This window comes from Elephas maximus, chromosome X, assembly GCF_024166365.1.
Source record: "Elephas maximus indicus isolate mEleMax1 chromosome X, mEleMax1 primary haplotype, whole genome shotgun sequence".
In the NCBI taxonomy this organism is placed as follows: Eukaryota; Metazoa; Chordata; class Mammalia; order Proboscidea; family Elephantidae; genus Elephas; species Elephas maximus.
The window spans coordinates 51,710,658-51,721,744 of NC_064846.1; the positions used below are offsets into that span (position 1 = coordinate 51,710,658).

Genomic DNA, 11,087 nt, shown 5'->3' on the forward strand with positions numbered 1-11,087 from the left:
TAAAAATGCAGTCAGGTTTATGTTAGACCTTTAAGATTTATTTTCACATCAACTTTTAAAAAAATAGTCATTTTCTAGCATTTATTCCCACAAAAAGTATTGTGTCCAGTTACGATAAACAATTTATTGCCTTAAAATTTTAACTTTTAATTGTATATGTTTAACCATATTTAGAGAAGAGCCAAATGGAAGCTTTTTCTGTAACCCATTTCTTAATTCCCAGATCCTGGTCCTTGTAGCAGCCCACAATGACTTCAGTCAGCATTTGTACTGTTGAAACTTTTAAAGAGCTATTCTATAAATAAGTCGAAAGATAAAGCTTGCTTTGTTTGAGACAATTGACTACATTTTGGAGATAGAAGACCCAGAATAAAGGGCTTGTTTTTCCTACAGTTTATATTAAAGCAGTCAACCTAGACTCAAAAATCTAGAGTAACCAGACCATGAATGCAATGACTCTAGCTGCCATCCACATGGGGGCAGACAGCTATATTAAGAAGATATAGCCATTGTCGGCTAAGACAGCCAGAAGTCAGTATGTTTCAAAAAACACTAATAAATTGAAATTCAGGGAAACATAGAGTAAATAATCTTGCTTAAAGCCTCCAAAATGTTTTCCTGCACACAGAGGTCTCATTCAACATATGTGGACTATGTGCAGATAGTCCATTAACTTTATGTTTGAGTTTCAGATTGGCATTTGAAGACATGTTGAAGGTAGTGATAATATGCAAGAAAGCATCTTTGTCATTGGTTTGATATCTCAGAGCTATTGTCCAAAAATAAAGAGGCACAGCCAGGAAAATTTAAAAATTGTCTAAAAAAGAAACAATAATTTATATCAATGTATCAAAATAAAGAATGAAAAATACAATTGGCAATCTTAGAAAATAGATTTTTAAAATCACTGTTGCTTCATATCTGATAACAGTGCCTTTTCATGTAAAAAAAAAGTTCATCCTATATTGGAATATGAAGTACAGTCGAAAGAAATATTATAAAATAAAATTATATTTTCCTTTGAAAAAGGAATTACACATCCCCAAACAGTAGATGGAAGTAGACTTATTTGCAGTGTTCTAACAAAATTGATTGTGATTATTTCAGGGAAGAAGAAAAGACGATGAATGTGACAACCACAAATGCTAGAGATATATCCAAAAACAAATTACATTCCCCAGTATCTCACACTTCCAGGAAATATTATGATGCCAGAGAGAACTGACCACACATTTCATACAAACAGCCTTTCTTATTAATTATATAAATGTGTAATTAAACAAATGATTGCTTCTGGCAGAAGAACCTCCTGAACAAAATTAACTTTGTCATCTGTTATCAAAGTCTGCATTCTCTCACATATTTGTAGACTTTTGTAAATATTTTACCAAACCATCCAACTGATTGTTATCCTCATGCTATGTTTTAATGCAGGACATGTACATTTTTTTCATTCAAAAATGATTTCAGCCACCTGGAGCATTTCTTTCCTTGGAAAATGGCTAGAAGATGGTTCTCAGTCCCTTTCTTTTTGGAATGAATCCACAGTGAACACTCCTGGTTGGCTCAGTCTGGAACGGCCCTCATCAGGTCAGGGAGTGTTTTCTTGCAGGGCTTCCTTCATTCCCTGACACTGAGGGGTGTCCTCCTCAAACTCTTCCATAGCATCATAATTCACCTTAGGAAAATTATTCTCCAGGTCACCCTCTTGGATGACTTTCCTAATTGGATAACAGATATCAGCAGCATAATACTCAAGGAAAGAACTCACAAAAGAACTTTCTACCTACTCTGTCTCTGTAATAGAAAATCAGTGAGAAGCACCAGTTAAGACTTCGGCTGTACAGTTTTCTGGATCTCTTCATTAGTTTCTGTTTCTCTTCACAATCAAAATGCTTTAATTTTTTTAGAGGAATCCTGATGCCTGTCTTCCCACATTTCATGTTTGCCTCCATCAAAAGTACACTTCCAGTCGCCTCTGTTTTACTGATACTGTTTACCACAGATGGCCAAATTGGGTCATTTGAAATTTAAAAAAGACTGTCATTCTTCTTTCAATTGAACATGGCTCCTATGGAAAAGCAATGCATGTAGCTTGTCCCTCTTCTTTCCCGTCATCCATTTTAATAGTTTCAATAGGATTATTGAGTCATCAGAAGATTATAGTCCTTCAGTAGATTCGCAAAATCTGACATTTGAAGCTTTTTTTCCCCCCAAGACAGAGCAAATAACAGAGGCTAAGGTTACAGACGCTGGAGGATGTTGCTGCATCTTCCACACCTGGATCTAACGGACCCTTTCCAAGATCCCCAATATTCTCTGAGAGGGTAGAGCACCCAGAGGAAGTAGCCAGGGTCTTGGGCACAGTGAGGATCCTGATGGCAAAATTGGAAGGATCTCTTCACTTTAACACATGCATCCTCCTCCATGACTTTCACTCTTGTCATTATCTTCTGAAAGTGAAGGGAAATTTTGACAAAAGCTGGAGTTGTGTGATGACTTTGTTTCCTTTCACTTGGAATAGTGGCAATGATTGTGTGCACCTGTGATTTATCCCCACACAGGGAATCATTACTCTCTAAAGATACCAACAGGACTATTGGGTTTTCTCTTTTCTCAACACTGTCTCTAGGTGCTCTTAGTGCCTCTGATACTTCTTACAAGGGGGTGAGAAGTACACTTTGTGATACACTTTGAGACGGCATAGCAATCTCTTTTTCATCTCAAGTGCTTGCTTGACTCAAAATTTTCTGTCCTTCAGAAGGTGTAGTGTTACTTTAAGTGGTTGTCCCTAGGGCATATCTTCTCTACGTGGAGCACTGACCTCTGTGCCACCAGTGAGGAGGTGGTGCCTTTGAGATTTAGTTAGGATCTTTATTTCTGTGCTTTCCACTTTAATTTTTCTTGTAATGAGAGTATTTGAACTTCTGGGGAAAATGCATAGTTTCCCTTATTTTTTGATGCAGTCTCAAATTTGGGCAAAACCTTTGCTGGCCAATAAGTGATCTTTCCAGTTTCATTATGATTTCGATTTGAGTGCCTATAGGTAATTATCAGAGGTTGAGCTGTCTCTTACTGTCATTGCCACTGCTAAGGTAGGTCCTCCCCAGATAATATAATTTATAAAGCCTCTTTTGGTTTAGGACTATAAATGGTTGACAGCTTGTGTGGCATGTCCTCCTCCACCTGAATCCCCCAGGGATGTTTGAATGCATGCTTTGATTGGGCAATTCTGGAGGATACTGGAGTACAGAAAAGGGAAAGATGAAAAAGTTTCAGAAAAATATTATCTGCCAAACAGAAGAATGCTGGTCAATGAGAATTGATAAGAAATATACAACAAAGAAAAATAAAAAAGTACATAGGGTTGCTGTGAGTCGGAACCAATTAGATGGTAATGGGTTTTTTAGTAGACGGGGTAGTATTTGGAGGAAAAAAAATCCTGCAAAATACCAGAGATGTTTTATAACACCCCAAACCCAATACTTTGTTCTTATTATTACCATTGCATATTAAGGAGTGTTATGGATTGAATTATGTCCCTCCCCTATATGTGTTGTAAATCCTAACCCTTATACCTGTGAATGTCATCCCATTTGGGAATAATATTTTCTTTGTTATGTTAATGATGCTGTATCAGTATCTTAAACCTAAACACTTTTGAGATATCAAAAGACCAGATTAGGCACAGAGGCAAGTAAGCACAAATGAGGGAAAAATCTCAACATGGAGATCTCCAGGGAATGCTAAGAAGAACTCTAGAGAAACTGAGACAAGTATTTTCCACCAGAGCGGACAGAAAGCCTTCCCTTAGAGCTGATGCCCTTAATTTAGATGTACGTCTAGCCTCCTACACTGAGAGAAAAAATTTCTGTTCTTTAAAGCCACCCGCTTGTGGTATTTCTGTTACAATAGCACCCAGCTAACTAAGACACTGAGAAGTAGGGATGCTGCTCTAACAAATACCTAAAATGTGGAAGTGGTTTTGGAATTGGGTAATGGATAGAGGCTGGAGGAATTCTGATGAGTTTCATAGTAAGGCCCTAGATTGCCTTGGAGAGACTGTTGGTAGAATTATGGATATTAAAGGCAATTCTGATTAGGGCTGAAAAAGAATTGAGAGCTGTGATAAAAGCCTCTTCTGCTTTGTTTTTAAAATATTTCTTTGGAAGTTAAAATAAATAGCATTGCTTTTTATTTTCAAATTCCAATTTTTTCTTAGTGTTACTTAGGTAGGGAAACAATTTAATTTTATATATTTACTTTGCAGCCTGAAACCTTGGTAGTCTCACCTATTAGTTACATGAGTTTTTTTTTTTGTAGTTGTTGATTCCTTGAGATTTTCTACGTAGACAATCATGTATCTTCATACAAAAACAGTATTTATTTCTTCCTTTCCAATCTGTATACCTTTTGTTTCCTTTTATTATCTTATTGCATTAGCTAGGACTTCCGGTACAATATTGAATATAAGTTGTGAGAGAGGACATCCTTACTTTGCTTCTGATCTTAGGAGACAAGTATCTAATTTTTCACCATTAACTGTTATTAGCTATTTTGCAGAAGTTCATCATCAAAATGAAGAAAGTTCCCTGGATTAATAGTTTCCTGAGAGTTTTTAATCATGAATGGATGTTGGCTGTCAAAATTTTTCTGCATCAATTGATATGATCATATAATTTTTCTTCTTTAGTCTGTTTATGTGGTAGATTGTTGTTGTTAGGTGCCATCACGCCGGTTCCGACTCAAAGCGACCCTGTGTACAACAGAACGAAACATTGCCTGGTCCTGCATCATCCTCACAATCGTTGTTACTCTTGTGCCCATTGTTGCAGCCACTGTGTCAGTCCATCTCCTTGAGGGTCTTCCTCTTTTTCACTGACGCTCTACTTTACCACGCATGATGTCCTCCAGGGACTGATCCTTGCTGATAACATGTCCAAAGCATGTGAGACGTAGTGTCATCATCCTTGCTTTTAAGGAGCATTCTGGCTGTACTTCTTCCAAGACAGATTTGTTCATTCTATCTAATGTGGTAGATCACATCAATTGATTTTTGAATGTTGAATCAGCCTTACATACCTGGAATAAATTTGACTTGGCAGTAGGGTATAAGTTGTTTTATACATTGTTTGATTCTGTTTTCTAATACTCTTGAGGATTTTTGCATATATGTTCATGTGAGATATTTGTCTATAGCTTTTTTAATGTAATCAATTTATCTGACTTTGGTAATGTTGGCCTCATAGAATGAGTTAGGAAGTGTTCCCTCTGCTTCTTTTTTTTTGAGGGGGGAGCGATTTTGGCAAATCGTTATCATTTCTTCTTTAAATGTTTGGTAGAATTCACTGTTGAAGCCATCTGGGCCTAGTGATTTATTTTTTGGAATCTTGTTAATTATTGATTCAGTTTTTAATAGGTAAAGCCTATTTAGGTTATCTATTTCTTCTTGTGTGAGTTTTGGAAGTTTGTATCTTTCAAGGAATTTGTCCATTTCATCTGAATTATCAAATTCAGGGCATAGAGTTGCTCATAGTATACTTTGTTATCCTTTTTTATGCCCATAGAGTCAGTAATTGTGACTCCTTCATTTCTGAAATTGATAGTTTGGCAAGAGATTTATTAATTTTATTGATCTATTCAGAGACCCAGCTTTTGGTTTGGTTGAGTTTTTCTACTCTTTTCCTGCTTTCAATTTCATTGTTTTCTGCTTTAATTTTTATTGTTTCATTTCTTCTGCTGGATTTAGGCTTAAATTTCTTGTCCTTCTCTTGTTTTCTAATGTATAAAGCTTCACTTAGTTATATTAGATCCTTCTTTTCTAATATTATCAATTTCTAATTTAAATCCATTGTTGTCTGAGGACATACTTTGTATGTTTCCTACCCTTTTAAATTTGTTAAGCTGTGTTTTGTGGCCCAGAATGTGCCCTATATGGGGAATTTTCCAAATGAACTTTAAAGGAATGTATATTCTGCTGTTGTGGATGGAGTATTAAGTGTCAATTAGATCAAGTTGATTGATAGTGCTGTTTAGGTCAACTATATATTTATGGATTTTTTTGCCTGTTTGATCTTTCAGTCATCTACAGGGATTGTTGAAGTCTCCAACTACAGTAGTAGGTTTGCCAATTTCTTCTTTCTATTCTGTCAGTTTTCACTTCATGTATTTTGATCCTATGTTATTAGGTGCATACATGTTTAGGGTTGTTACGTCTTCTTGAAGAATTTGTATATCTTTGAATAATTATCTGCTCAAATCCTTTACTCACTTTCAATTGGCTTATTTGCCCTTTTTTTGTTGTTTAGTCTTAGGAATTGTTTATATATCTGTGGATACACGTCCCTTGTCAGATACATAATAGGTGAATATATTCTTAATATTCTGTGGGTTGTCTTTTCACCTTCTTCATGGGGTCCTTTGGAGCACAAGGGGTGTTAATTTTGATGAATACTAGTTGTCATGGATTAGAATTGTGTTGCCCATAAATGTGTGTCAACTTCGCTAGTCCATGATTCTCAGTATTGTGTGATTGTCCACCATTTTGTCATCTAATGTGATGTTCCTATGTGTTGTGAATCCTACCTCTATGATTTTATTGAGGTGGGGTTAGGGGCAATTATGTTAATGAGGCAGGATTCATTCTACAAGATTAGGTCGTGTCTTAAGTCAATCTCTTTTGAGATATAAAAGAGAGAAACGAGCAGAGAGACATGGGGACCTCATACTACCAAGAAACAAGAGCCAGGAGAATAGTGGGTCCTTTGGACCTGGTGTCCCTGCACTGAGAAGCTCCTTGACCTGGGAAGATTGAGGACAAGGACCTTTCCCCAGAGCCGACAGAGAGAGAAAGCCTTATCCTGGAGCTGGCACCCTGAATTTGAACTTCTAGCCTCTTAGACTGTGAGAGAGTAAACTTCTGTTTGTTAAAGTCATCCACTTGTGGTATTTCTGTTATAATGGCAGCACTAGATAACTAAGACACCAGTTCATCTCTCTTTTTTTTTTTTTGGTCAGTTGTGCTTGTGGTCTCATATCCAAGAAACCATTGCCTCATCTAAGGTCACAAAGATTTAGTGCTATGTTTTCTTCTAGGAGTTTTATAGTTTCAGCTCTTACATGTAAGCCTATGTGACTTGCATGTTTTTTCCTTGACATCTTTCCTTTTTATTTATTAACTCTGAACAAATGCAACTTATTCATATTTTAATATTTTCTGTGGGGGGGGCAAGAGAGTATATTACACTTATTTTTTACAAAGTTTTTATGATAGTATGTGAAGAATGCTACTTACTTAAAAATAGACATACACACTTAAAAAAAAATTAGATACATATAATTCAGCCTAATAAAAAGAATGAGATTGACTTTTCTGATGTATTAGGGAATCACTTCAAGTCACATATAAAAAATACAACAATGGGAGGCAATATATGATACCATTTTGTTGTAAAAGTAGAGATAGCATAACATTTGTCAGTTCAGCATCTTTCATGTGTACAATTCAGTGACACCAATTGCATTAATCATGTTGTATAATCATCACCAATATATGATACTCTTTTTGAAATACAAAGAAACAATCGAATGTGTCATCTCCTTGTTTTTCCCTAAAAGTGGTGGATCTTCCTGTTCATACAACAAGACTGCATACAGACATGGTTGTTGAATTTGGCAGGATCCATGGTCTGCTTTTCTGCCACCTAGCAATGCAGCCTACAGTTTTGGTTTTGACAAGACGTAGTCTCCATTTTGGAGAAGAATTCAGGTAAGCAAAGAAATACAATTATCGATTAGAAATGTAACTCATGGGATAGTACAAAGCACCATCAGGCCACCTACCTGGATTCTCCCATAAAGTTTGGATTCCAAATCCAGGAGGTTATAACGAGTGGTGAAGAGAGCACACTAACCTACTGTGGAGTTAGATATTTTGACTTTGGCTATAGAGCTTCCTAGCTGCTTTATCTAAGCTCATGCTGGAGAGTGCTCATTTCTGCAGATACTTGCCAATGGAGTGTTATTTTATTGTTTCTAGCTTGCTAATTCAAATAGTTGAGAATAGGGAATCTCATCTCATCTGCTCTTGCATTTATTTAGTTATTAAGATGTGTTGTTGTTACATATCATTGACTATTTTTTCTTTTTATATTTCCTTTTTGTCAATGTGAGGCTGGCCACTTGTAGTAGGTAGGCAGAATAATGGCACCCAAAAATGTCCATTCCCTAGTCCCCAGAATATCTGAATATCTTACCATACATGGCAAAAGGGACTTTGCAGATGTGATTATGGGTACAGATGTTGAGATGGGGAGATTATCCATATGGGTCCAATCCAGTCACACAAGTCCTTAAAAGTGGAAGAGGGAGGCAGAATAAAGGATCAGTTTGATGTAATTTGAAAAGGACTCAATTTGCCATTGCAGAATTTGAAGATGGAGGAAGCGTCATGAGCCAAATGATTAAGGGGGAACCTCTACGAGCTGTAAAAGGCAAGTAAACAGATTCTCCCATAGAGCCTCCAGAATGGACCCCACCCCTGCTGATACCTTTATTTTAGCTCATTCTGAGACCAGTTAGGAAACAGGCCCTGAGCCGAAAGCTGTGCCAGTGAAGGATTTTACAAAACAACTTTAAACAGCAGATTGCAGTCAAGATTATGAAGCCTCCCCATCCGGTTTCCTTCTAATCTCCCTGCTTGCAGATGTTTTTCAGGCAAACCATCTGAAACCAGACCCCCACACATGTGCTGTGAGACAATCAGTGACCTGAAGTCGAACCCAAGCTGTGAAACTCATGTCAAGGAACCAAAAGACTCATGCCAAGGAACTAAAAATCACTGGACTTAACATCATCAGTGGAAGCTGAGCCCATTTCAGAAGCAGGGGTCATCAGCTACTTCCATACTAATTCCTAGCCCAGCCCCCCAATAAATATACATGCCACTTCCCAGGAATTTAATGTGTATGACTTCCCCTTTCCTGTGTAGCATAAAACCTCCTCCAGCCCTTTGTTCAGAGAGACAGTGCTTTGAGACACATCTCCCAGTCTCCTTGCTTGCTGCAAGTAATAAACTATGCCAGCTTTAAATCTGCTTGACTCTTAATTATTCTTCACAAGAGCACAGGCAGTGAACCCCTTGCATTCAGTAACAAATTTTCTGGCACCCCAGATGGACCCTAATTGGGGTCCCCCGAGTCAACTATCAGAATGGACTGAACCTTGCCTGGATGGGCAAAGTGGCCACCTGGACTCCTTTTGTTCAGTGCTCCTTGGGCTCGGTGAGTGCTGGCTCTGAGAGTTTACTTTCAATTTGGATAACAAGCAGGCATAGTTTCTCTGTGTTTGTCTCTGGTTGGTGCACCCTGGTTCTGGGAGATTGGCATAGACATCTCTATCTGTTTAGATTGGGAGACTGAAGCCCATCCGTTGGGTCTGGTTCTGGGGAGTGGATGTAGACATCTCCAACTGTGCCAGATTGGGAGATTGAAATCCCTCCAAGGAATGGATGTAGACATCTCCATCTGACTAAGATTGAGAGATTGAAGTCCTTCCATCTGGTATTGGGGATAGGAGGTATCTGGAGGATTGAAGTGGGGTCTCAAACATTCTTCATAAGGGGGGTGTCATGGATTGAATTATGTTTCCCCAAAAATGTGTTCATTAACTTTGTTAGGCCATGATTCCCAGTAGTCTGTGGTTGTCCTCCATTTTGTGATTGTAATTTTATGTTAAAGGGGATTAGGGTGGGGTTGTAACACCCTTACCAGCTCACATCCCTGATCCAATGTAAAGGGAGTTTCCCTGGTGTGTGGCCTGCACCAACTTTTACCTCTCGAGATAAAAGGAAAGAGAAGCTAACAGAGAGTTAGGGACCTCATACTACCAAGAAAGAAGCCCTGGGAGCAGAGCATGTCCTTTGGACCTGAGGTTCCTGCACTGAGATGCTCCCAGACCAAGGGAAGACTGATGACAAAGACCTTCTTCCAGAGCCGACAGAGAAGCCTTCCCCTGGAGCCGGTGCCCTGAATTCAGACTTCTAGCTTACTGGGCTGGGAGAGAATAAACTTCTGTTTGTTAAAACCATCCACTTGTGGTATTTCTGTTATAGCAGCACTAGATGACTAAGACAGGGGATGTTAGACCTCACTAAGATCATCCTTGTTCCCCTTTCCCTCTCTGGCTTCTCTGGTCCAAGCATTCTCTGTCTGTTATGTGTGATTTATGTGTGATGCATGGAAATTGGTGGACATACAGGTTAAATTAGAGCATACCTATAGAGACTCCAGGGAATTTATTGATTAGGCTGAAAAAGAGATGCACAGAGAGAGCATATTTTTAGTCTCGACTGGGATTCAGATCACAATACAGGGAACGCTCCAGACGGAGTGTTAAGATTTCAAAAAGAGGTTCTCTCCCAGAGCTGGGAAAACTCTTGACTGCAGTGCTAGAGACAAATAAATTCCTACTGGACTAAAAGGAAAAAGCTGGTGGTATCAACTACCCATAATAATAAAAAGCTAGGTTCTTGGGAACAGTTAATTGGACAGAATTGGAAATCAGGAAAGCATATCAGGAGATTCACCCCTAGGGTACATTCTTAAACATTGGCAATTCTTTTCTTATCAATTAAAGCAAAAGAAAGCTTCAGAAAAAGAAGGAGGTATAGGGTTAAAAATCTCTCAGCTAGTGGAACTGGCCTGCAAAGTTTACTGAGATAAGGAAGAAAAAAGTTACAGACCAAAAACGCCAGACAGCCTTCCTAGCCATCCCCCAAGAAAACAAAAGGAGGGAAACCAAGGCCACAGGAGCCAAGAAGGCCCCACACTGCTTTGGAAAGAGACCAGTGCAGCTGGCATAAAGAAAAAGGACATTAAAAGTGAGAGTGTACAAAATACCAAGCAACATGAAAAAAAAAAAAAAGGCCACCCAGTGTTGAGTCATGCCACTAAAAGATAAATCAGATTGAGAGAAAACTGGAGGCAAGTCCTCCACCCGAGCTTCTAGTTATAATGGAGGTAGAGAGAAAACCTGTAGTTTCTGATAAATACTGGAGCAACCTAGGACATCTCTTGTACCAGGCCCTA

The 11,087-nt window shown here is 38.3% G+C and overlaps 1 long non-coding RNA gene across 2 annotated transcripts in view; it reads left to right on the forward strand.

The window, feature by feature from the left end:
- The window catches only part of LOC126069608 (uncharacterized), an 80,381-nt gene extending 70,303 nt beyond the window's left edge, over positions 1-10,078 (forward strand). For both annotated transcript variants that reach the window (XR_007515981.1, XR_007515980.1), the window contains 2 exons: positions 7,618-7,768; positions 8,427-10,078. This is a non-coding gene — a long non-coding RNA (uncharacterized LOC126069608). The remainder of the gene's footprint in view (positions 1-7,617; positions 7,769-8,426) is intronic.
- The last annotated feature ends 1,009 nt before the right edge of the window (positions 10,079-11,087 follow it).